Source organism: Hyperoodon ampullatus, assembly GCF_949752795.1.
Source record: "Hyperoodon ampullatus genome assembly, chromosome: 4".
Lineage (NCBI taxonomy): Eukaryota > Metazoa > Chordata > Mammalia > Artiodactyla > Ziphiidae > Hyperoodon > Hyperoodon ampullatus.
Window position 1 is genome coordinate 2776087 of NC_136917.1, and position 26513 is coordinate 2802599.

The window sequence follows — 26513 nt, forward strand, 5'->3', positions numbered from 1 at the left end:
GCTATTATGGAAAATATCCACTTTAATGTAAAAGACAGCAATGTAAGAGGAATAGAGGAACAAAAAATACCTGAGACATAGAAATCCAAAAGTAAAATTCAGTTTGTAAATAAAATATTTTACATATGAGTAGATTACACAAAACATAATAAAAAGGCAGAGATTATCAGTCTAGATAAAAAAACAAGATCTATCTATATACTACCCATAGGAGACAAATGTTAGATTCAAAGATACAAAGAGATTAAAAGTAAAAGGATGAAAAATATATTTCATGCAAAGAGCAATGATAATTGCTGGAGTGGCTATACTAAAACCAGACAAGGTAAACTTCAAAACAAAAAAGTTAGTAGAGACGAAGAGGACATTTATAGTGATAAAAGAGCCAATCCATTGAGAAGATAAAATAATTCAAGGTGTGTGAACCATTTTTAACCCCTCAGCTGTGTGAGTGTTCTACTGTACTATATCCTTGTCTGTACTTGGTATTATCAGTTCTTAACATTTAAGGCATTCTGGTGTGTGCGTGGTGGTGTCTCATTGTGGTTTTAATTTGCATTTCTCCAAACTTGCCTCCTTAGCAAAGTAGGCACCACATCAGTCTCATAATTTTCATTTCTCCAATAACTATTTTTGAATAGCTTTCCATGTACTTAATTGACATTTATGTATCATCTTTGGTAAAGGGTTCAAATCCTTTTTGGGGGGTTATTTGCCTTCTTATTTAACTGTGAATGTTCTTTATATATTCTGTGTTAAAGCCCTTAATCAGAGAAAAAGAAAATATAATAATTCAAAACATATATGAACCTAATAACAGAGCACGAGGCTCAGAGACCTCTGGGACAACATTAAGCACACCAACATCCGAATTATAGGCATCCAGAAGCAGAAGAAAAAAGAAATGGTCTGAGAAAATATGTGAAGAGATTACAGTTGAAAATTTCCCCAGCATGGGAAAGAAAAGTGTCAACAAAGTCCAAGAAGTGCAGAGAGTCCCATACAGGATAAACCCAAGGAGAAACATGCCAAGACATAAATTAATCAAACTAACAAAAATTAAACCCAAAGAAAAGGATATTAAAAGCAGCAGGGGAAAAGCAACAAATAACATACAAAGGAATCCACATAAAATTAACAGTTGATCTTTCAGCAGAAACACTACAGGCCAGAAAGGAGTGGCAAGATATATTTTAAATGATGAAAGGGGAAAACCTAGAACCAAGATTACTCTACCCAGCAGGATCTCATACAGATGCAATACAGAAATCAAAAGGTTTGCAGAGAAGCAAAAGTTAAGAGAATTCAGTACCACCAAACCAGCTTTACAATGAATGTTAAAGGAACTTCTTTAGGCAGGAAACAAAAGAGAAGGAAAAGATTTACAAAAACAAACCCAAAACAATTAAGAAAATGGTAATAGGAGCATATATATCAATAACTACCTTAAATGTAAATGGATTGAATGCACCAACCAAAAGACACAGACTGGCTGAATGGATACAAAAAGAAGAACCACATATATGCTGTCTACAAGATACTCACTTCAGACCTAGGGACACATACCAACTGAAAGTGAGGGGATGGAAAAAGATATTCCATGCAAATGGAAATCAAAAGAAAGCTGGAGTAGTTATATCTTCTCCTTCAATCCAAGATGAAGATATAAGAATTGTAAATATCTATGCAGCCAACACAGGAGCACTTCAATACATAAGGCAAATGCTAACAACCATAAAAGGAGAAATCAACAGTAACACAATAATAGTAGGCACCATTAACACCCCACTTACACCAATGGAAAGATCATCTGAACAAAAAATAAATAAGGAAACACAAGCTTTAAATGACACATTAGACCAGATGGATTTAATTGATATATATAGGAGAGTCCATCCAAAAACAACTGAATACACTTTCGTTTCAAGTGCACACATAACATTTTCCAGGACAGATCACATCTTGTGTCACAAATCAAGCCTTGGTAAATTTAAGACAATTAAAATCATATCAAGCATCTTTCCTGACAACAACTCAATGAGACTAGATATTGATTACAGGAAAAAAATGGTAAAAAATACAAACACATGGAGGCTAAACAATTAACATGCTACTAAACAACCAAGAAACAACAGAAGAAATCAAAGAGGAAATCAAAAAATTCCTAGAAACAAATGACAATGAAAACACGATGACCCAAAATCTATGGGAGACAGCAAAAGCAGTTTTAAGAGGGAAGCTTATAGCAATACAATCCTACCTCAAGAAACAAGAAAAATTTCAAATAAACAACCTAACCTTACACCTAAAACAATTAGAGAAAGAACAACAACAAAAAAAACCCCAAAGTTAGCAGAAGGAAAGAAACCATAAAGATCAGATCAGAAATAAGTGAAAAAGAAATGAAGGAAACAATAGCAAAAATCAATAAAACTAAAAGCTGATTCTTTGAGAAGATAAACAAAATTGATAAACCATTAGCCAGATTCATCAAGAAAAAAAGGGAGAAGACTCAAATCAATAGAATTAGAAATGAAAAACAAGTAACAACTGACACTAGAGAAATACAAAGGATCATGAGAGATTACTACAAGCAACTATATGCCAATAAAACATACAACCTCGAAGAAATGGACAAATTCTTAGAAAAGCACAATCTTATGAGACTGAACCAGGAAGAAACAGAAAATATAAACAGACTAATCACAAGCACTGAAATTGAGACTGTGATAAAAAAAATCTTCCAGCAAACAAAAGCCTAGGACCAGATGGCTTCACAGGCGAAATTCTATCAAACATTTAGAGAAGAGCTAACACCTATCTTTCTCAAACTTTTCCATAATATAGCAGAGGGAGGAACACTCCCAAACTCATTCTACAAGGCCACCATATCCCTAATATCAAAAGGAGAAAAAGATGTCACAGAAAAAGAAAACTACAGGCCAATATCACTGATGAACATAGATGCAAATATCCTCAACAAAACACTAGGAAACAGAATCCAACAGCCCATTAAAAGGATCATACACCATGATCAAGTGGGGTTAATCCCAGGAATGCAAGGATTCTTCAATATATGCAAATCAATCAATGTGATAAACCATATTAACAATTTGAAGGAGAAAAACCATATGATCATCTCAATAGATGCAGAAAAAGCTTTCGACAAAATTCAACACCAATTTTGATGAAAACCCTCCAGAAAGTAGGCATACAGGGAATTTACCTCAACATAATAAAGGCCTTATATGACAAACCCACAGCCAACATCATTCTCAATGGTGAAAAACTGAAACCATTTCCTCTAAGATCATGAACAAGACAAGGTTGTCCACTCTCACCAGTATTATTCAACATAATTTTGTAAGTTTTAACCACAGCAATCAGAGAAGGAAAAGAAATAAAGGGAATCCAAACTGGAAAAGAAGAAGTAAAGCTTTCACTGTTTGCAGATGACATGATACTGATACACTGAACAGCATAAAGATGCCACCTGGAAACTGCTAGAACGAATCAATGAATTTGGTAAGGTAGCAGGATACAAAATTAATGTACAGAAATCTCTTGCATTCCTGTACACTAACAACAAAAAATCAGAAAGAGAAATTAAGGAAATACTCTAATTTACCACTGCAATAAAAAGAATAAAATACCTAGGAATAAACCTACTTAAGGAGGCAAAAGACCTGTATGCAAAAAACTATGAGGCACTGATGAAAGAAATCAAAGACAATATAAACAGATGGAAAGATGTACCATGTTCTTGGATGGGAATAATCAACATTGTGAAAATGACTATGCTACCCAAAGCAAGCTACTGATTCAGTGCAATCCCTATCAAATTACCAATGGCATTTTTCAAAGAACTAGAACAAAGAATTTTACTATTTGTATGGAAACACAAAAGACCCCGAATAGCCAAAGCAATCTTGAGAAAGAAAAAGGGAGCTGGAGGAATCAGGCTCCCTGACTTCAGACTATACTACAAAGCTACAGTAATCAAGACAGTATGGTACTGGCACAAAAACAGAAATATAGATCAATGGAACAGGATAGAAAACCCAGAGATAAACCCACGCACATATGGTCACCTTATCACTGACAAAGGAAGCAAGAGTATACAATGGAGAAAAGACAGCCTCTTCAATAAGTGGTGCTGGGAAAACTGGATAGCTACATGTAAAAGAATGAAATTAGAACAGTTCCTAACACCATACACAAAAATAAACTTAAAATGGATTAAAGACCTAAATGTAAGGCTAGACACTACAAAATTCTTAGAGGAAAACACAGGCACAACACTATATGACATAAATCACAGCAAGATCTTTTTTGACCCACCTCCTAGAGTAATGGAAGTAAAATCAAAAATAAACAAATGGGACCTTATGAAACTTAAAAGCTTTTGCACAGCAAAGGAAACCATAAAGAAGATGAAAAGGCAACCCTCAGAAATGGGAGAAAATATTTGCAAATGAAGCAACTGACAAAGGATTAATCTCCAAAATATACAAGCAGCTCATGCAGGTCAATATAAAAAACACAAAAAACCCAGTCCAAAAATCGGCAGAAGACCTAAACAGACATTTCTCCAAAGAAGACATACAGATTCCCAACAAACACATGAAAAGATGCTCAACATCACTAATCATTAGAGAAATGCAAATCAAAGCCACAATGAGGTATCACTTCACACCAGCCAGAGTAGCCATCATCAAAAAATCTACAAAAAATAATTGCTGGAGAGGGTGTGGAGAAACAGGAACCTTCCTGCACTGTTGGTGGGAATGTAAATTGATACAGCCACTATGGAGAACAGTATGGAGGTTCCTTAAAAAACTAAAAATAGAACTACCATGGGACCCAGCAATCCCACTATTCGGCATATACCTTGAGAAAACCATAACTCAAAAAGATACATATATCACAATGTTCATTGCAGCACTATTTACAATAGACAGGACATGGAAGCAAACTAAATAAATGTCCATCGACAGATGAATGGATAAAGAAGATGTGGCACATATATACAATGGAATATTACTCAGCCATAAAAAGGAATGAAATTGAGTTATTTGTAATGAGGTACATGGACCTAGAGACTGTCACACAGAGTGAAGTAAGTCAGAAAGAGAAAAACAAATACCAGATGCTAACACACATATATGGAATCTAAAAAACGGTACTTATGAACCTAGTGGCAGGGAAGGAATAACGACGCAGACATAGAGAATGGACCTGAGGACACAGGAGGGAAGAGGAAGCTGGGATGAAGTGAGAGAGTAGCATTAACATACATACACTACCAAATGTAAAATGGATGGTTAGTGGGAAGTTGTTGCATAGCACAGGGAGATCAGCTTGATGCTTTGTGACGACCTAGAGGGGTGGGGTAGAGAGGGTGGGAGGGAGGCTCAAGAGGGAGGGGATATTGTGATATATGTATACATATAGCTGATTTGCTTTGTATGTTGTACAGCAGAAACTAACACAACATTGTAAAGTAATTATAGCCCAATAAAGACATTAAAAAACAAACCAACAAAGAAAACAGAGCACCAAAAACATGAACCAAAAACTGACAGAAGTGAAGGAAGAACTAATAGTTAAACATTAATACTTGGAGACTTTAATATCCCATTTCAACAACAGAACAACCAGGCAGCATATGAACAGGGAAAGAGAAGACGAACAACACTCTAAACAAATTAGACCTAACAGATATTGGTGAAACAATTCCCCCAGCAACACAGATTATATAATCTAAAGGGCACATGAAAAATTCTCAAGGATAGATCATGTACTAGACAAAAAGAAACAAACAAAAACAAAAACAGAAAACCCTCAATAAATTAAAAGTATTGAAGTAATATGATGTATGTTATCCAACCACAATGGAATGAAATTAAAAATCAATAACAAGAATATGGAAACCTCACAAATATGTGGATATTAAACTACACACTCCTAAAAAAATCAGTGGGTCAAAGAACAATTCAAAAGAGATATTAGAAAGTACTTCGGGCTTCCCTGGTGGCGCAGTGGTTGAGAGTCCACCTGCTGATGCAGGGGACACGGGTTCGTGCCCCGGTCCGGGAGGATCCCACATGCCGCGGAACGGCAGGGCCTGTGAGCCATGGCCACTGAGCCTGCGCGTCCGGAGCCTGTGCTCCACAACGGGAGAGGCCACAACAGTGAGAGGCCCATGTACCGCAAAAAAAAAAAAAAAAAGAAAACAAAGAAAGTACTTCGAGATAAATGTTTGTGTTTCAAAGTGTACCATCAAAAAATGAAAAGTTAACTCACACAATAGGAAAAAATAATTGTAAATCATATATCTGACACGAAACTAGTATCTGGAACATACAGAGAACTCACAACTCAATAATAAGACAAATAATCCAATTAAGAATGGGCAAAGAATGGACTGTTTTTGTTCTTTTTGATGGTAAAAATAAATTGAATAAGTAAATTAATTCATTAATAAATAATGTCTTCATTTTCTGATATAATCTTTTTAAATGAACAAAGGATTTTTTAAAATAAATGTATGTATTTTTATTTGTTTATTATTTTTGGCTGTGTTGGGTCTTCATTGCTGTGTGTGGGCTTTCTCTAGTTGTGGTGAGCAGGGGCTACTCTTTGTTGTGGTGCATGGGCTTCTCACTCGGTGGCTTCTCTTGTTGCAGAGCACGGGATCTAGGCACGTGGGCTTTAGTAGTTGTGGCTTGTGGGCTCTAGAGTACAGGCTCAGTAGTTGTGGCACACAGATTTAGTTGCTCCGCGGTATGTGGGATCTTTCCGGACCAGGGCTCGAACCTGTGTCCCTTGCTTTGGCAGGCAGATTCTTAACCACTGCACCACCAAGGAAGTCCCAGGAACCAATATTTTTAAACAGGACTCAGGAGACTAACTTTAAGTTCATACATATTCTCTATCCACTCAGTTCTGTTCTTGAGCCCATACAGTGAATTTTTAAAATTTCCGTTACTGCATGTTTTCAGTTCTAAAATTTCCATTTGTTTCTTTTTTATCTTTTCTACTTCTTTGCTGAGACTTAAATTTCTTTGATAAGGCTCTATTTTTTGTTTCAAACTTCTTCTTTTTTTTTTTTTTTGTGGTATGCAGGCCTCTCACTGTTGTGGCCTCTCCCGTTGCGGAGCACAGGCTCTGGACGCGCAGGCTCAGTGGCCATGGCTCACGGGCCCAGCCACTCTGCGGTATGTGGGATCTTCCCGGACGGGGCACGAACCTGTGTCCCCTGCATCGGCAGGCGGACTCTCAACCACTGCGCCACCAGGAAAGCACTGTTTCAAACATTTTTGAAACTGCTCATCGAAGTACTTTTATGATTGCTGCTATAAAAATCTGTTAGATTATTCTAACATCTCTGTCACCTAATTGTTGATGTTTACTAATTGTTTTTTCATTCAAGTGATCTTCCTGCTTCTTGGTATGATGAAAGTCTTTTGTTGAATCCTGGAAAATTTGGGTATTATGTTATGAAATTCTGGATCTTATTTGAATCTTTTGCTTCAGCTGACTTGCTTTGATACTGCTACAGCAAAGATGGCATTATGAAGTTCCTCCTCATAATGGCCATGTTGGGTAGAAGTTCAGCTTTCCCATTTGGCCTCCTTAGACACCCAAGGAGTTAAGGGTCTCCTTTTTATTCCTTGATGAGGGTGGGATTTCTAGTTCCTCACCAAGCCTTCAGTGATATCACTCTGGCTGAGACAGATAAGAGTGCCTTGTTTGCTCCCAACTTGGCCTCCAATGGCACTATGGGGTGGGAGTGTTGCCTCATCACTGTTGGGCAGTGGTAAAAATTCTGTCCCTACACTAGGCCCCCTCTGATACCACCCCAGCAGGGAGAGGATGCGATGCTCTTACTACTGAGTGGAAGGGAGGGGGGTGTCCCAGTTCCCCATGTAGTGTCCACTATTATTGCTGGGAAGAGAGGTTGTTTATTACCACCAGGCATGAATGAATGTCCTTGCTCTTGGCCTTTTCTGGCACCACCAGCAAAGTTTTATGGCCCCTCTTTACAGTCTTATAAGGGTGGAAGTCTAGGCTCTCCACTCAGCCTTTGTTGGTGTGTGTAGTGATGGGACCAGTTTTTTCCGTGTTGTTTGGCTGGAGTAGAGTGGTTATTACCTAAGAGTTTTCTGTCTTGCTAGGGCACCCCTTTCCTAGTCCTTTGGCTAATGAAAGTAGGCTTTGTTGGGGTTTTATAAATTTTTTTGTGTCTATGTCCCTTGCTGTTTCTCGGTTCCTGCTTCTTCAGCTCTACATTTGGGATATATGAGGCAAAAAGAACTACCGTATCACCGGTCCTGAGGTTCCTAGCTGGCCTATATGCTTCTCTCCATTTTTCAGAATCTTCTTATGATTGTTTTAAATATAATATACAGGGGTTTTAAATGTACTTAGTGGGAAAATAGCAAAAAGTATATATCTGCCTACTCCATCTTCCTAGAACAATTTGATTTTTAGATTGAAAATTTTAGTTTGTAATATATAACTTGATTATTTTATCCAACAATATATGTTAATATTGTTACTAATGATGTTTCTACCCCCAAAATACATAAGATGAACATTTAAAAATTTGAGTTAATCTATACCATTAGGAACCGTAAAGCAGTATATGAGAAAACACAGTGGAATTTCTAGGGTTGAAAAGACCAGGGACTACGTAATTTGAACCAACATGGGGGCAGGAACACACACAGGTCTCTTCACTTTTTGTCCAATGCTCTCATTGAAAGTTCTCTCTCTCAAAGAAAACAAAAAAATCTTTAAAAATAGTTCTTGAAAGTTGTATTCCTTAAACAACTGTTTTTATAACCTGAAGCACACTGACTTACAATACTAACTGAAATTATATGTTCTCATTTTGAAAGCATAACTGCACCTTAATTAAAAAGAAAATAACACTGTCAGCTTGAAGAATTTTAGCATCTGTGGTATGTCAATTTGGGCAGGACAATTGTCAAGCACCAAGAGCAGAGCTAACCTTTGTTTTTGGTTTTTTATCTTCTCACTAAACGTTTCTCACAGACTGTCTCAAACTCCTCTTCTCAGGAACCCATCCTTCAGCCAGTTTCTCAAGCCAGAAACTTTGAACCTCCTGCCCCATCAGTCTTCCTAAAATAGGTTTCAAATTGGCCATTTGCTCCTCAGAAATATACTCTGATTTAATATCTAAGGATCATATCCAAACTCCTGTACTCTCAGATAGCATTTAAAGTTTCTAATAACCTAACTGTAGCTTTCATTTCCAATATTATTTTTTCTTTTATCCTATCAGGAATCCTCCACATCAGCAAGGCTTGTTTACCTGCTGGTCTCTACAGATGCTACATACACTCTCCTTCTGAGCCTTTTGCTCCCATGGTACTCTTGTCCTTACCATCCCATTCCTCTCTCTAGGTATTATGATTCCATCCATCCTTCAGATTTGGATGATAAAAAATTTTGCTCTGAGTTCTTAAACACATCTTGGTCACTTCATCAAGCTTCTACTTATTAAGGAAGAAACCTGATCTTATAAACACATACAACATAGATGATGATGTATCATGACCAGGTAGAATTTATTTCAGGAACACAACATCGGTTAGCATAAAAATTCAGTCCATATAATTACCTATTAAAAGTGTGAAGAGAACAATTATGATTATTTCACTAAATGTAGAAAATAAATATGACAAACTACTACTCTCATTTATGATAAAAACTCACAGCACACTGGGAATACAGGGGTATGTTTCTATTTTGATAACAGATATCCACAGACAAACTAAAGGTAACATCAATAAATGGTGAAAAATGAATGCCATCATTCATATTCAACATTGTACTGGCTTGTATATAGTACTATAATGTAAGAAGAAAATTTTAAATGTATTACAACTAGAAGAGAAAAATAAAATGGTTATTATTTACAGATGATCATTGTGTTTGCAGAAAATTCCAAAGAATCTACAAACAAGCTATTAGAAAAAGTCAATTTAGCAAGGTTATTGGCTATATGGTCAATATATAAAAATCAATTGTATTTCTATGTACTAGTAACAAATAATTGGAAAACGAAGTTTAAAAACTACTACTTACAAGAGTACAGTGAGGACATCATGTCCTCTTATGCTTCCTTTCCATTGCACAAACTTTTCCCCTATGTGAATGTCTTTCCCTCTACCTCCACACACTTGTTGAACTCCTATAATCCTTTCCAGTCTGTTAAGACTTATCACTCTTTTAAAGCATTCTTTCCTATCCTAAGTACTTTTTAAACTTTAATTTACCAGCAAATTCTTTTCTTAAAAAAAAACACAAAAAGTAACACAGATATCAAACATATAGAATAAAAGTGGAGCTTTCTTACTGAAACAGGAGTATAGAGTGAACTCAGAGCCATGACTTCCTAAAAAGTCTCCAAAACACAGATTGAAACTCATTAACATTTTTAAGCACCCAAAGATCCAAAAATTGCTACCCAGTCAACATGTTAAAAAGTGAAATCTTTCTCCGGCTTTACAGAAAATAAGGTCAGCAGATAGAAATTCCTTCACCTCCAAATTAAACAGAAACTTAGCTGCATTCCTATCTTTCTGTAGGCTATCTTTCTCTCCAGCCTAAGGTAAATTCTTCCACCTATGCTCTAATTCTTTCATAATCTCTCAGAAAATATGTTCCACACAATGATCTCTTCATTAGTTCATCTTCAACATGTGTATACATTGCCTCATTAACACAGAAATGCTAAGTAATTTTCTCCCTTCTAAATGCAACCCTCTTTTCTTCCCTTCATTTAAACTTCTTGAAACATAGTGTAAAACAGCCCACTAGTTCTCATCTTCTAACCTAGAATAATGTGGCTTCTGTTCACCCTAATTAACAGAAACTGCTCTTGCCAAGGTCTCCAACATTCTAGCTACCAATTCCAATTTATTCTGTTATGTGATCTGTGGCACCCAACACTATGGAGATTCAGTTCTCCTTTGGGCTCAGTGACATCACTCTTCTGGCTTTTCTCCTACCTCTAGGGCCATTCCATTTCATCTTAAATTCCTTTTCCTCCACCAACTCCTTATTTACTGATGTTTTTTGTGGGGTTTATCCATGATCCTTGCTTCTCATTCTAATCTGTACACTCTGCTGTCCAAGTTCACATACTGTGGTTTTGACCAACTGTGTATTTTAATTACTCTGATTTCTAGTCTTTTGGCTCTAGACTTCTAGGCTTGTCTGTTCAGCTGTCTTCAACCTTCTAAATTCAGTCTCTACACCTTACTGCCAGAACAATTTCCCTTATATAAAATCTTTCATTGGTTCTAGAAATTTCAGAATCAAATTCAAGTTCTTTAGGATGGCAGTAAGACCTTCACTTCTGCCTCCTTCTCAAGCTTCAACCTGTCATTCTCACAACTTAACAGATGTTCTACAAACATGTCATGCTGTCACCCACCTTTACCTTTGCTTATGTGGCTCCCTCCCCTTGAAGCACTCATCTCACTCTCTGGAGAATTCCCATTATTCTTCCAAAACTGGGCTCAGGCATGACTGTCCCTGGTCCTTTCGGGCTCCCTTCGTTAGGTCCATTCCTCCTTTCCCCATCCTGCACAAATCTCTACAGCATTTGTGTTCTGTAACATAGTATCATTGTATCATCTATTTCTCTGTGAAAACTACTCTAACACATGGTAATTTACTTACTTTGTTACCTCTTCAACCCCCTCCTTTTGCCCCTTAATTCATGACTTCTTGAAGGCCTGTTCTTTTCTCCTGAACAATTTCCAGTGCCTGGGATAATACCTGGCTCAGGGGTTAAACAAATATTTACTGAGTAAACTGGTTTTTAAAAGGTTTAGAATTCTTTCCCTTCTTTTATTTTCCTTTGGAGTCTGAGATTTTTAAAAACTAGAAAATCTCAAGTGGGGAAAACATGCTTTTATTTCATGAAATTGATCCCTTTTTAAGACCTTGCCACAGGTGATAAGTTCTTAGGAATTCTTCTACAGCAAACTAAAAAAAATAGCTTTAACTTTAAAGTGATTACCTAATTATATTTTTCCTACTTAAATTAGCATGCTGTACAGAACATAGCAAGTACAGTTATGGAATAAATATGACTTCAATACAACAAAGAAAAATAATTCTGAAAACAAAATTAGAAATTGCATAAAAAATTTGGGAAACAGGTATAGTTTGGAAGTAACTAGAAAAATAAAGGAGGAAGAGAACAGAGGGGTTTTTTGTTTTTGTTTTGCCTCTTTTTTGATGAAAACCATGTACAAAGTTTGACAACAGTTTAGGAAAAGGCAACTTCCAGACTGAGGTAGTTTGCAGTTTATTTTTATCTATTATTTGGTCCTTGGCTCTATAAATGCATATATTTTAAGATTTTGTTTGCTATTAAAATGTTAGTTGTAATAAATATGCTATTATCTTATACAGTTGGTTTCTAATGAGCATTCCAGCACCCCTGCACCCAGATTTTTCTGTTTATATGTTGCATAAAGTGTATAATGCTGTATAAAGAGAACAACCTTACCTTTTATCTTACAAATGGCCAAAATCAATATTTTGTGATTTATTTGTCTCAGGATATTTTAAAAAGTGACTGACAGGTATGAAAGTGTCCCACATATTTATTACACAGTCAAGGTTTATCCTTAGACTTCAATAACTGTGAGGACTAAATTAAAATAGAAGTTTTATCATATTCATTACATTTACTAAATCATTCTCAAGTATGTATACAGTTGTCCCTCAGTATCCATGGGGGACTATTTCCAGGACCCCCCCACAGATACCAAAATCTGAGGATGATCAAGTCCCTTATAAAAAATGGTGTAGAATTTGCATATAACCTATGCACATCCTCTCATATACTTTAAATCATCTCTAAATTACTTGTAATACCTAATACAATGCAAATGCTATGAAAATAGTTGCCGGTGTGTGGTAAATTGAAATTTTGCTTTTTGGAACTTACTGGAATTTTTTTTCTGAATATTTAAAATTTGTAGTTATTTGAATCAATGGATGTGGAACCCAGAGATAAGCAGGGCCAACTGTATTCTAATAAGCTTTGGTTTAAGGATTTCACACATGCAAATCCACTTTGAAGGAGTTCTCTTCAATGTGAATTTTATAATGGTTAGTAAGGGACGACCTCTGGCTGAAGAGTTTTCCACATGCATTACATTCATAGGGTTTCTCTCCAGTATGAATTCTTTGATGCGCAATAAGTGATGAGCTCTGCCTAAAAGTTTTCCCACATGTATTACATGCAAAGGGTTTTTCTCCTGTATGAATTCTTTGATGTTGTATAAGAGCTGCACTTTGGCCAAAGGATATCCCACATTCCAGACATTGATACGGTTTCTCTCCTGTATGAATTCTCTGGTGATTACTAAGGGATGAGTTACACCTGAATGTTTTCTCACACTCATTACATTTATAGGGTCTTTCTCCAGTATGCATTCTCTGATGTTGAATGAGAGCTGAACTTTGTCTGAAGGCTTTCCCACACACTTTACACTTACATGGTTTCTCTCCAGTATGAATTCGCTCATGAATAATGAGTGTTGAGTGGGAACTTAAGGCTTTACCACATTCATTACAATTATACAGTTTCTCTCCAGTATGAATTATTCGGTGTCTATTAAGTCGTGAAATAGAAGTGAAACCTTTTCCACATTCATTACATCTATAAGGCTTTTCTCCAGTGTGAATTCTTTCATGTTGAATAAGAGATGCACTCTGACTGAAGGCTCTCCCACATTCACTACATTTAAAAGGTTTCTCTCCTGTGTGAATTCTCTGATGATAACGAAGAGATGAACTAGACTTAAAGGTGTTGCCACATTCATTACATAAATAGGACTTCTTTCTGAGATGAATTCTCTGACATCCAGAAGGGGATGTGCTACAACTGGATGCCTTCCTTCCTGGGTTATATTTGTGGGGATTTTCTCGAGCATGGATTTTTTGATGTATAAAAAGGGTAGACCTTCTGCTGAAGGATTTACCACATTCTTTACATCTGTAGGATTTTTCCACAGTATGGGTTCTTAGGTGTTTACAAAGGGATGCACTATGGCTGAAGGCTTTTCCACATTCTTTACAAATATAGGGTTTCTCTCCAGTATGAGTTCTTTGATGTTGAATAAGAGCTGAACTTTGGCTGAAGGCTTTCAAACATTCTTTACATTTAAATAATTTCTCTCCAGTATGATTTTTCTGATGTTTACGAAGGGATGAATTGTGAATGAAGGCTTTTTCACAAATGTTACATTTATAGCGTTTTTCTGCTGTCTTGATTTTTGGTTGGTTAAGTAAATTTGAATCCTGCCTGAAGCTAGTTCTTTGTATTTCATATTTTGAGGGTGTTTTTTCTCTAGCAATCTTCTGTTGCTTAACAAACACTGATTTCAGGCTGAAATTCTGGCCAAAGTCATTATTTTTATGGCTTCTTTCTACAGTGAGGATCTTTGTATGGGTGATTGAAATTATTTGTAAACTTTCATTTTTGTCCTTCTGTTTCTTTATTCTGTCTTCATATAAGCAGGGTTTTTCTGATATGAAGTTCCAGGGTTCATTTTTTTTGAGTCTTTTCCTTACTGGCCCCCAAAATGATGAGTCTTGAGTTTGAGTTGACTTTGTGGTTTTAGGACTGCTCTTACATCCTGAAAAAAACAAAAAAAGAAAGAAATTGCCAATGATTCACATGATTAGCTGAGACTAAATGTGTAGAAGGACTAAATATTAATGATATCTAAATAAGGCATTGCATTCTGGCTAAAAGAAACTAGCAAGAGGAAAAAATAGGAAAGTAACAGTGTTACTTTTATTTTATAACAGTATAAAATAATAATGGATGAGAGCTGGTGTACTAGGGTGAATAAAACAAAGATGCTCATTTAAAGAAGGTGAGAGTATACACATTACCAGGAGAATGGAGAGAAGGCATCAGAGGAGGAGTATGAATTGGGAAATGCAGTCTAGTATCCAAAGCCTATGACAGACTCATACATTATCTCCATGACATCATTCTCATTTCTGTAATTATTTCTAATCTCGAATGTCTTCCCTACTTTTCCTACATGTCAAACTTCTCTGTAGCCTTCAGATTCAGTTCCAGTGTTAAGCTCCTCTTTGCACCCTTTCCTGACTCTGAGCTCCAACAATCGGTTCCCCTTATTATACCACTTAACCACAGTATATTATAATATATACCTAAGGGAAAAAATTATGAGTATATCTAGAGATAATGAGAAAGCCTAAAAAAAAATTCAGTACCACTGATAATAAAAATATTCAAGAAAACAGGAATTGAGGGATGCTTCCTCAACAAGATAAGTACATATACTTTAGTCCTAAAGCCAGTATCTTATTTAATGAAGAAACTCTAGAGACATTTCCACTATGATCAAGAACAAGGCAAGGATGCCCATTACTTTCACTTCTATTCAACACTGTACTAGATGTATCAACCAATACAAGTACACAAGCAAAATCAATTAGAGGCATAAGGATGAGTAAAGAGGAAATAAAACTATCTCTATTTGTTGATGATATAATACTATAGCTGAAATTAAACCTCAGAGAATCAATGATAAACCTGATCAGTGACATACTAGGATATAACACACTAAAATCAATCATCTTCATTTATACAAAGATTTAGGGAAATGAATTTACAAGAAATATGAAAAACTTATATGAGAAAAAATTTAAAACAGTCTTTAAAAAAAATTTTTTTAAAGATTTTTTTATTGTTGTTGTGGACCATTTTTAAAGTATTTATTGAGTTTTTACAATATTGCTTCTGTTTTATGTTTTGGTTTTTTGGCCCGAGGCATGTGGGATCTTAGCTCCCTGACCAGGGATCAAACCCGCACCCCCTGCATTGGAAGGTGAAGTCTTAACCACTGGACTGCCAGGGAAGTCCCTAGAACAGTCGTGAATGACATTAAAGTCACCTGAAAAACCTGTCCTATTCTTGGATAAAACACTTCAATGTTATAAAAAATAAGGATTAAAAAAAATATATATATAAAGATATTTTAAATTCTGCTGTAATTAACAACATAACTTTACAACTTAAGGAACTAGAAAAAGAACAAACTAAACTCAAAGCTAGCAGAAGGAAGAAATAATAAAGACAAGAGCCTAGATACATAAAACAGAAAATAGAAAAACAGTAAAGAAAAAAATCAACAAATGCAAAATCAGTTATTTGAAAAGATCTACAAAATTGACAAACCTTTAGTGAGACTGACTAAAAATAAAACAGAGAAGACACAAAGTACTAAAATCAGAAATGCAAGTTGGCAACATTACCACGGAGTCAAAAGAAATAAAAAGGATTATAAGGAAAAACCATGGATAACTGTATGACAAAAAATTGTATAGCCTAGATAATATGGACAAATTCCTAGAAACACAAAACTTACCCAAACTGAATTATGAAGAAGTAGAAAATCTGAACAGACATATAACTAGTAAAACAACTGAACCAGTAATCAAAGCCTCCCAATAGTAAAAATGTTCTGTACCAGATAGTTTTACTGTCTATCAAATATTAAAGATGAACTAACACCACTCCTTCTGAAACTCTTCCAAAAAACTAAAGAGGAGGCAATATTTCCTAACTTATTCTATGAGGCCAGCATTGCCCTGATAATAAAGCCAGACAAAAACCCTATAAGAACAGAAAACTAAAGACCAATATTCCTTATGAATATTGATTTTAAAATCCTCAATAAAGCACTAGGCAAAGAGAATTCAGAATATTATAATGATTATACACCATGAGATTTATCCTTGGAATGCAAGAATGATTCAACATATGAAAACCAATTAAAGCAACACACCACATTAACAGAAAGAAGACACAAAATCACATGATCATCTCAAGTGATGTAGAAAAAAGCATCTGACAAAATTCAAAATTCAACACCTTTTCATGATTAAAAAAACACTCAATAAACTGGGACTGGAAGGAAAATACCCCAACACAATAAAGACCATCTTTAAAGAACCCATAGTTAACATCATACTCAATGGTTAAAGACTATAATCTTTTCCTCTGAGATCAGGAACAAGATAAGGATGCCCACTTTTACCATTTCAACCTAACACAGTATTGGAATTTCTAGCCAGAGCAATCAGGCAAGAAAAATAAATAAAAGATATCTAAATTGGAAAGGAAAAAGTAAAATGATCTCAGTCACAGATGACATCATCTTTTTAAAAAATTTACTTTATTGAAGTATAGTTGATTTACAATGTTGGGTTAATTTCTGCTGTACAGCAAAGTGATTTGAGTTACACATACATACATTCTTTTCATATTCTTTTCCATTATTTATGGTTTATCACAGGATATTGAATATAGTTCCCTGTGCTATACAGTAGGATCTTGTTTATCCATTCTATATATAGTAGTCCGCAACAGATGACAACAGATGACCTTATATGTAGAAAATGTAAAGGTTCCAAAAAAAACTGTTAGAATACACAAATTCAGCAAAGTAGCAGGATAAAAAATCAAAACAAAAACAGTTGTGGTTTTATTCTCTAACAATGAACAAGCCAAAACAGAAATACAGAAAAGGATTTCATTTACGATAGCATCAAAAAGAATAAAATACTTAGGAATTAACTCAAAGGAGGTAAAAGATTTGTACACTGAAAACTACAAACACTGCAGAAAGTAAAGAAGACATAGGTAAATGGAAAAACATCAGGTATTTGCAGACTGTAAGATTTAATGTTGATAAGATGGCAATACTACCTAAAGTGATCTAGAGATTAAATGCAAGCCCTATCAAAATTCCAATGCCGTTTTTTTTGCAGAAATAGTAAAACTCATCTTAAAATTTATATGGAATCTCAAGGGACCCTGAAAAGCCAAAATAATCTTGAAAAAGAAGAACAAAGTTGGAGTACTCATACTTCCTGATTTCAAAACTTATACAAAGTTACAATAATCGAAGCATTGTGGTACTGGCATAAAGATGAACATATAGACCAACAGAATAGAATAGGAAGTCTAGAAATAAACCTTCACATATATGGGCAAATGATTTTTGACAAGGGTGCCAAGACTATTTAATGGGGAAAAGACAGTCTTTTCAACAAATAGTGCTGGAAAAGCTGGATATCCACTTGCAAAAAAAATGAAGCTGGACCCTTTACCTAACACCATACACAAAAATTAACTCAAAATGAATACATGACTTAAATGTAATTTCTAAAACTATAAAATTCTTAGACGAAAACATAGGGTAAAAGCTTCATGACTTAGGATTTAGCAATGATTTCTGGGATAGGATACCAAAAGCACAGGAAACAAAGGAAAAAAATAGACAAATAATTGGATTTCATCAAAATTAAAAGCTTCTGGGGGAATTCCCTGGCAGTCCAGTGGTTAGGACTCAGCACTCTCACTGCCAGGGCCGGAGTTTTATCTCTGGTCAGGGAACTAAGATCCTGCAAGCCAAGCAGTGTGGCCAAAAATAAAGAAAAATTAAAAATAAATAAATAAATAAAAGCTTTGGTACATCAAAGAACACTATCAGCAGAATAAAAAGGCAACCTACAGAACAGGAAAAAATATTTTCTAATTATGTATCTGATAAAGGGTTAATATCCAGAATATATAAAGAATTCCTACAACTCAACAATAAGAAAACAAACAATCCAATTTAAAAATAAGCAAAGGACGTGAATAGACATTTCTCTATAGAAGACATACCAATGGCCAATAAGCACATGAAAAGATGTTCAACATGTCAGGAAATAAAAATTCAAACCACAATATTCCACTTCACATCTGTTAATATGGCTAATATATATGTGTGTGTGTATATTTTATATACATGTGTGTATGTGTGTGTGTATACACACAGAAAATAACAAATGTTGGCAAGGATGTGGAGAAACTGGAACCCTTGTGCACTGCTATTGGGAACGTAAAATAATATAGCCACAGTGGACAACAGTATGGCAGTTCTTCAAAAAGTTAAGCAGAGAACTACCATGGGATTCAGTAATTCCATTCCTACAGATATACCAAAAAGAACTGAAAGCAAAGACTCAAAGAGATATCTGTATACCCATGCTCATAATAGCATTATTCACAATAGCCAAAAGGTGGAAACAACCCAAATGTCCATTGACAGATGAATGGATAAACAAGTAGTATATACATATAATGGATTATTATTCAGCTTTACAGAGAAATGAAATTCTGATAGATGCTACAACATGGATAAACCTTGAAGACATCATGCAGCGTGAAATAAGCCAGACACAAAATGACAAGTGTTATATGATTCCAATTCTGAGGATTCTAGAACAGTCAAATGCAGAGACAGAAAGTAGAATAGTGATTACCAGAGGCTGGAGAGAAAAGCAGATAGAGAATTATTATTTAATGGGTAGAGAGTTTCAGTAAGGGATTATAAAAAAACTTCTCCAGATGGATAATGATAATGGTTACAACACTGTGAATGTACTTAGATTAATGGCACCAAAGTGTATACTTACAAATAGTTAAAATGGTAAATTTTACATTTTTATTTTACCACAATAAAAAAAATAATTAGGGGACAATAAAATGTTTTGTTGAGAATTTGGGTAAATTGGAACCTACATACATAGCTGGTGGGAATGTAAAATAGTAAATACAACTGCTCTGGGAAACAGTTTGGTAGTTACTTAAAAAGTTAAACATAGCCTAAACATATGACTCAGTAATTTCATCCTAAGTATACACCCATGAGAAATGAAACATATGTTAAAATAAAAACTTTTACACAAATGGTCATAGCAGCATTATTTGTAATAACCAAAAAAGGAAACTCAAATGTCCATCAACAGATGAATGGATAAACAAAAGGTGATATATCCATACAATGGAATATTAGTCATCCATAAGAAGGAATGAGGTACTGATACATATTACAACATGAATGAATCTTGAAAATATGCTAAGTAAAAGAAGCCAGATAGAAAGAGCTACATATTATATGATTCCACTTACATGAAATGTCCAGAATAGTCAAATCCATAAAGACAGAAGGTAGATTAGGAGTTCCCAGGGGTTAGGAGGATGCAGGAATGTGGAGTGATTGCTAATTGGTACAGGATTTCTTTCTGGGGTAATGAAAATGTTCTAAAATTAGTGGCAATAGTTGAAGATCTTTGTGAACATACTTAAAACTATAAAATTGTACACTTTAAAAGCATGAATTTTATAGTATGTGAATTTTACCTCAACACAGTTGTTTAAAAAAGAGAGAGAGAAAAAGCAACAATTCCCAGCATCATAGCCCTGTATGCTCCTGATCCTCACTTCCCCAGGTAAAAGGCTCTGTCATGAGCAATGGTAGACTGAAAAAAAATGCCAGAGAAAGGAAGAACTCTAGCAAAGAGCCTGAGGAAGAGCCGAAGTGACCACCAGAAAGATTAATCTCACTTTGAATTGAAAAATATGAAAAAAATAACCAAGAAGATCGGAACAGGAGCACAGGAAACATAAAGTCCAGCTTAATTTAAATTCCCAGCTCACAACACTAGAAAAACTAAGTAAATGGAAAGAAAGCCATGGAAGAAAAAAGTAAGGATAAAAACAGGAATTAATAATGAAGAGAATAGATATCTCTATTCAAATCCATGAAAACCTGTATGAAACAGATAATTCTCTAGAGAAATGCAGGTTACCAAAACTGACCCCATTACAATTAGAAAGCTGGGACAGACCAATTATCATTGAAAAAAATTAAGTTATTAAAGAACAATCCTATAAAAAAGCACTGGAGAATTCTACCAAATCTTGAAGGACCAGATAGTCCCAAGGCTCTATAAATTATCCCAGTGCATTTAAAAGAAAGGAAAAGTTCCTAGCTCCTTTTATGAAGGAAATATAATATGAAAAAAAACCAGATAATAATACAAAGAAAGAAAACTACATAACAGTATCAGTTATCAATATCAGTGCAAACATTCTAAGAAAATTATCTTTAGCAAACAGATTCCAACACTGCATTATTCCAGGAATGCAAGCAAAGTTGCTTCAATATTAGTAAAGCCATTAATATCATAGTTTCCTCTTCTACCCTGTGGGTTATGACCAGAAATCATCTCCTACTCACTATAAATTCCTCAACATGGCACTCAAATTACAATTTTTGTTTTACTAATCTTCTTTAAACACAGTTTTTTAATCTTTTTGAACAATGTCAAATACCCTTAGCTGATATACACACATCTTTTAAACTCATATTAGAAATTGCATTATAGAATAGTTAGGTTGTGGGGAGGTTTCAGGACCAATCCAAGCAGGGAAACAGGTAGGCGTTATTGAGGTAGTGTATGGAAGTGTCAAAATATAAGATGAAGCCAAAAGTTGTGAGCTAGGAAAAGCCAGTATGTGCCTCAAGCAAGAGGCAATAATGAACTGCATGCAATACTGAAAAGTCAAGGGTCAGTAATATGGACAGCCAAGGACAGAAGGAGGTAAAGGAGGGCTAACATGATAATAGTAAAAAACTGAATTCAACTAAAATTTTATTAAGGCCATAATTCAATGATTTCAGCTAGAATGATATTTATATGGTTCACTGAACTATAAAAGATAGCACAGGGCTTCCCTGGTGGCGCAGTGGTTGAGAGTCCGCCTGCCAATGCAGGGGACACGGGTTCGTGCCCCGGTCCGGGAAGATCCTGCATGCCGCGGAGCGGCTGGGCCCGGGAGCCATGGCCGCTGAGCCTGGGCGTCCGGAGCCTGTGCTCCACAACGGGAGAGGTCACAACAGTGAGAGGCCCGCGTACGGCAAAAAAAAATAAAATAAAATAAAAATAAATAAATAAAAAACAAAACAAAAAAAGATAGCACAGTTTTAGTTTACAAAAAGTTAAATTTCAATAGTTAAGTTTTAAAGTAATGTTGGAACTAAAATGGAAAATAAAATATCCTGTAAATAAATCTCTGGCTCTGTTTTCTAAAGGAGCTCTAAACAATATCACCCCACCAGTACATGTGTGTTACAGTCTTCAAGATTTTGATCTCTAACACTAAAAAATGAGTGAGGACTCCTTAGAAGGATGGCTATTTCCTTTATGGCCTATGAGAGGTACAAAATATATGTGAGATTTCTTTGTATGTGCTCTGGAAGGTGGTACATAGTGAGTGTGGGATATACTGATATTAGTAGAAAGCAAGGATGCTAACAAAATTTATAAGGTTAGTAAGATACACATTAAATTCATTAGCACGTTTGCCTATCATGGTGTGGGGTGATAGGGAATAGGGAAGAGAATGGAGTAGAAATGTAAGAATGAAAAAATGGGCCTTGTAGACATGAGTGTAAAAAATGTGCTATTAGGGCCTCCCTGGTGGCGCAGTGGTTGAGAGTCCGCCTGCCGATGCAGGGGATACGGGTTCGTGCCCCGGTCTGGGAGGATCCCATATGCCGCGGAGCGGCTGGGCCCGTGAGCCATGGCTGCTGAGCCTGTGCATCCGGAGCCTGTGCTCCGCAACGGGAGAGGCCACAACAGTGAGAGGCCCGCGTACCACAAAAAAAAAAAAAAAAAAAAAAAAAAAAAAAAATGTGCTATTAAACAGAGTATGGCTAACTCAATCCTCTGCCCTTGAGATTCAAAAATATATAATATATATACACAAACATATACGTGTGTGTGTGTGTGTGTGTGTGTGTGTGTGCGTGTAGGGCTGTGTCAAGGGATATAGGGACCTGCTTTAAAAGAGTTCCTGATGACTAAGTCGACAAGCTGTATCAAAAATACTACATCATAAAAAGCCATGAGTTCATAATGATAATAGAAAGAAAAAAATATTCTTAATTTAAAAAAAGGAACTATAACTAGACTGATATTTTTGAGAAAATTATTATTCAGTTTTAAGTATGTTATCAAGATTGACAGATGACTACCCACACACAAAGACTTGTATATTCATCATTAATAAAAAGTTTGAAGGAAAAAAAAAACAGCTTCAAAATTCTAAAAGGAATAGTGTCAAGGACACTCACTTTATATGCCAAATTATAAAGGTGTAGACTACTACAAAGCATTAAAAAAACCATATCAAGACATTCCATTCAGATAAGAGGCCCTATCAGTCGGCTTGGATGAAAAAAGGTCATGATCTGCAAGACAGGATGACAATCTTGTAAGCCTAGCTACAAGGCCCTGTATCAGTTCTACTCATCCCAACTACACCATAAAGTGCCAACACCAGAGTCCTAAATTCATACAAAGAAGAGCCTTGGACCATGGACCTCCTAAGTGTTCCTTATGACCAGCTTAGGGTTTTCTTCCTTTTATTTTGGTTTTAGCAAGGCCTACAAATCTATCCCTGAAGTGCAGATCAAACATTGGTCTATCTTAGACCAAACCTGAGCTACCTCATGAACAAGTCAGAAGTTGATAGAGACCAAAATGATCTTCTCTCTCCTCTGCCAGGGGGCAGAAGGTCTAACAAATGACAAACAGTTGTCATCTGTGCATGGTCACCACCCTGACTAGCTTCTGTCATTAGGTCTAGATTCTCTCTCCTTGGCTCTTAAGACTCTGAGATTCTATCTTCAACCTTCTTCTTTCCCTAGCTGATTTTATCCACTCTAAAACCTGCTACATGAACGACTATCCCAACTTTCCTCAAAATACTTCTAACTGCCTACTAGCACTTCCATTTTAGTATTTTTCTTATACTTCAAATTCAGTCTGTGCAAACCTGAACCTGGCACATGCTTTTTCAAACCTTTTTACTATTTTCCCTAGTTCAGAATGACATCAGAACCTTACAGTTGCTCTGCCACAAGTTCTTAATCCCATCTCAAAACTTTCTGCCCCCTGCATTCCAAGCCTAGTCACCAAATGCTCTTAATTAAATTCCATCACTGAAACGTCTCTAACTGCCATCCCTAAAGTATGCCTAGGTTGAGGGTCTCATTACCCTATAATGGTTACTGCTACTGACTCTCACTATGTTCCTTTGATCCCAGCTTCCTACCCATTCAGTATTATTTTCCACTGTTTTTATCCTTAGAGAACTCATCTTGTGTATTAGTTTCCTATGGCTGCTGTAACAGAGTATCACAAACTTGGTGGTTTAAAACAACGCATTTTATTCTCTTACTGTCTAGAGGTCAAAAGTCTGAAATCAGTTTCACTGGGCTGAAACCAAGGTGTTAGTAGAGCTCAAGGGGAGAATCCACTCCCTTTCTTTTTCCAACCACTAGAGCTGCGTTCTTTGGCTCATGGTCTCTTCCTCCACCTTGAAAGCCAACAGCATAGCATCTTCATATTTCTCTTTGCTTCCATCATTATACTACCTCTGCTTTCTTGTCAAATTTCCTTCTGCCTCTCGCATAAAAAGTCAACTGTGATTACACTTGGGCACCCCTAGATAATCCAGGATAACTTCACCATCTCAAAATCCCTAATTCAATCATATTAAGGTAACTTAAGGCGATATTAAGGTAACATCACAGGGACTTCCCTGGTGGCGCAGTCATTAAGAATCCACCTGCCAATGCAGGGGACACGGGTTCGAGCCCTGGTCCGGGAAGATCCCAAATGCTGCGGAGCAACTGAGCCCGTGCACCGCAACTAGTGAGCCTGTGCTCTGGAGCCTGTGAGCCACAACTACTGAGCCCATGTGCCACAACTACTGAGGCCCGCACTCCTGGAGCCCATGCTCCGCAACGAGAAACCACCGCAATGAGAAACCCGTGCACCCCACCGAAGAGTAGCCCCTGCTCACCACAACTAGAGAAAGCCTGCGTGCAGCAAAGAAAACCCAACACAGCCAAAAATAAATAAATTAAAAAACCAAACCAAAACAAAAGGTAACATCACAGGGTCCCAGTTATCTTTAGGGGCCATTATTCAGCCTATCACATTCTGTTATTTAAAAGACACTGATTACTCTTTATTTTATTCATTCAACAAATACTTACTGTGTTGTTACAATGTGCCAGACTCTATTCTAGGCACTGGTGTTCTGTAAGACAACAGAGATCTAGTAATGAAAAGAAATAATTCGATTCCTCCAGGAGCCTAGTTTAACATTAGAAACAAATAATTCAACGTGCAGTCACAAAACAATGTGACCATTTCTACAACAAAAGCAAAAGATAGAAACAGAAGCAAATGTGAGGTTTGAATAGTATCCAAACTATCCTTAGATAGTGGAGGATGTAGGCAGGAAAAAGGTACAGGCAGTGGTTACAGTTTTCTAGGATTTTAGGGGACTAGCAGTTTGCTAGTGAAAACTTAAAACTTGAATCTTCCCTTTTGCCCAAAGGGAAAGATATGTGCCGCCACCCCTGCCCTTTTTCTTAGAATATTCTTTGAGAAAATTTGTATTTGTAAATCCTTCCTCTATGCCTTTGATATGTATGTAAACTTGTAAAGCCTCTGTGAGCATTACAAACCAGGAATGTTTTTCTTGACAGCCTGGGAGCCATCTCTTTGAAATGTAAACATCAAGAAAGATAGTGATCCTATCTCCCTGTCATTGTGGAAATTTACGTAGTGCCTAGCTCCAAACTGTCATCACCTGCTCATCACACTATACCAGAAGTTTTCTTTTCACTAGCACAGATAGCCCAACTGCCCGGTGAATTTAGGATAAACATGAAAGAATGTATAGCTAACTGTGTTGTCAGTCCCCTTAAATGAGGACAAATTACAATTAACCTCGAGAACATGTACATAATTGCTCAGCTACATTACAAAAACAGAAAGAAACCCCACCCTTTTTAATCTCATCAGCAGGTTACCTATGATGCAAGCAGAAATCTGGTTTAATGTTAATTCAATAGTAACTGTTTTCTGTCTTTTGGAGAGGTTTTTCTGGGTTGGCAGGAGATTAAAAAAAAAAATTTTCCCCAATACTACATGAAGGAATAAGGGTGAGGGCTGAAGGCAGAATCAATATTTTTTTTTACCCCAAATAAGACTTTTTGGCCTTAGTTCCTGAAGTATTTCCCTGATTTATCCAATAATCAGTCAGAGTTAAGTTATATCTCAATAAAAATGTGACTTTAACTGGCACTCTCACAGGGCTTTCTTGAGAACCAGAGGATTGAAAGACTTAAAATTGGTATGCGGGGAGCTACACATAACAGTATAATTATAGATGGGTGTGGTACTGCACATTTGTGAACATCCTGTGTCTTACTGAAAAAAGGAATGCTGGTCTAGACAATTTCTTCTTCGTAACTCCGTATTTTAAAACTTTTTATTATGGAAAAATTTCAATATATACAAAAATAGAGAGAATTGACAATGCAACAACCACCACCAACACTTCATCTATAAGCTCGACTACCCCTCCATCAGACTGGCTAAAACAAGTCCTAAACATCATATCATTTCATCTAATAATGTTTCCAAATGCATTTCTCAAGGATAAGGTCTTAAAAAAAAAACAAAAAAAGCAAAACATCTCACAGCCAATG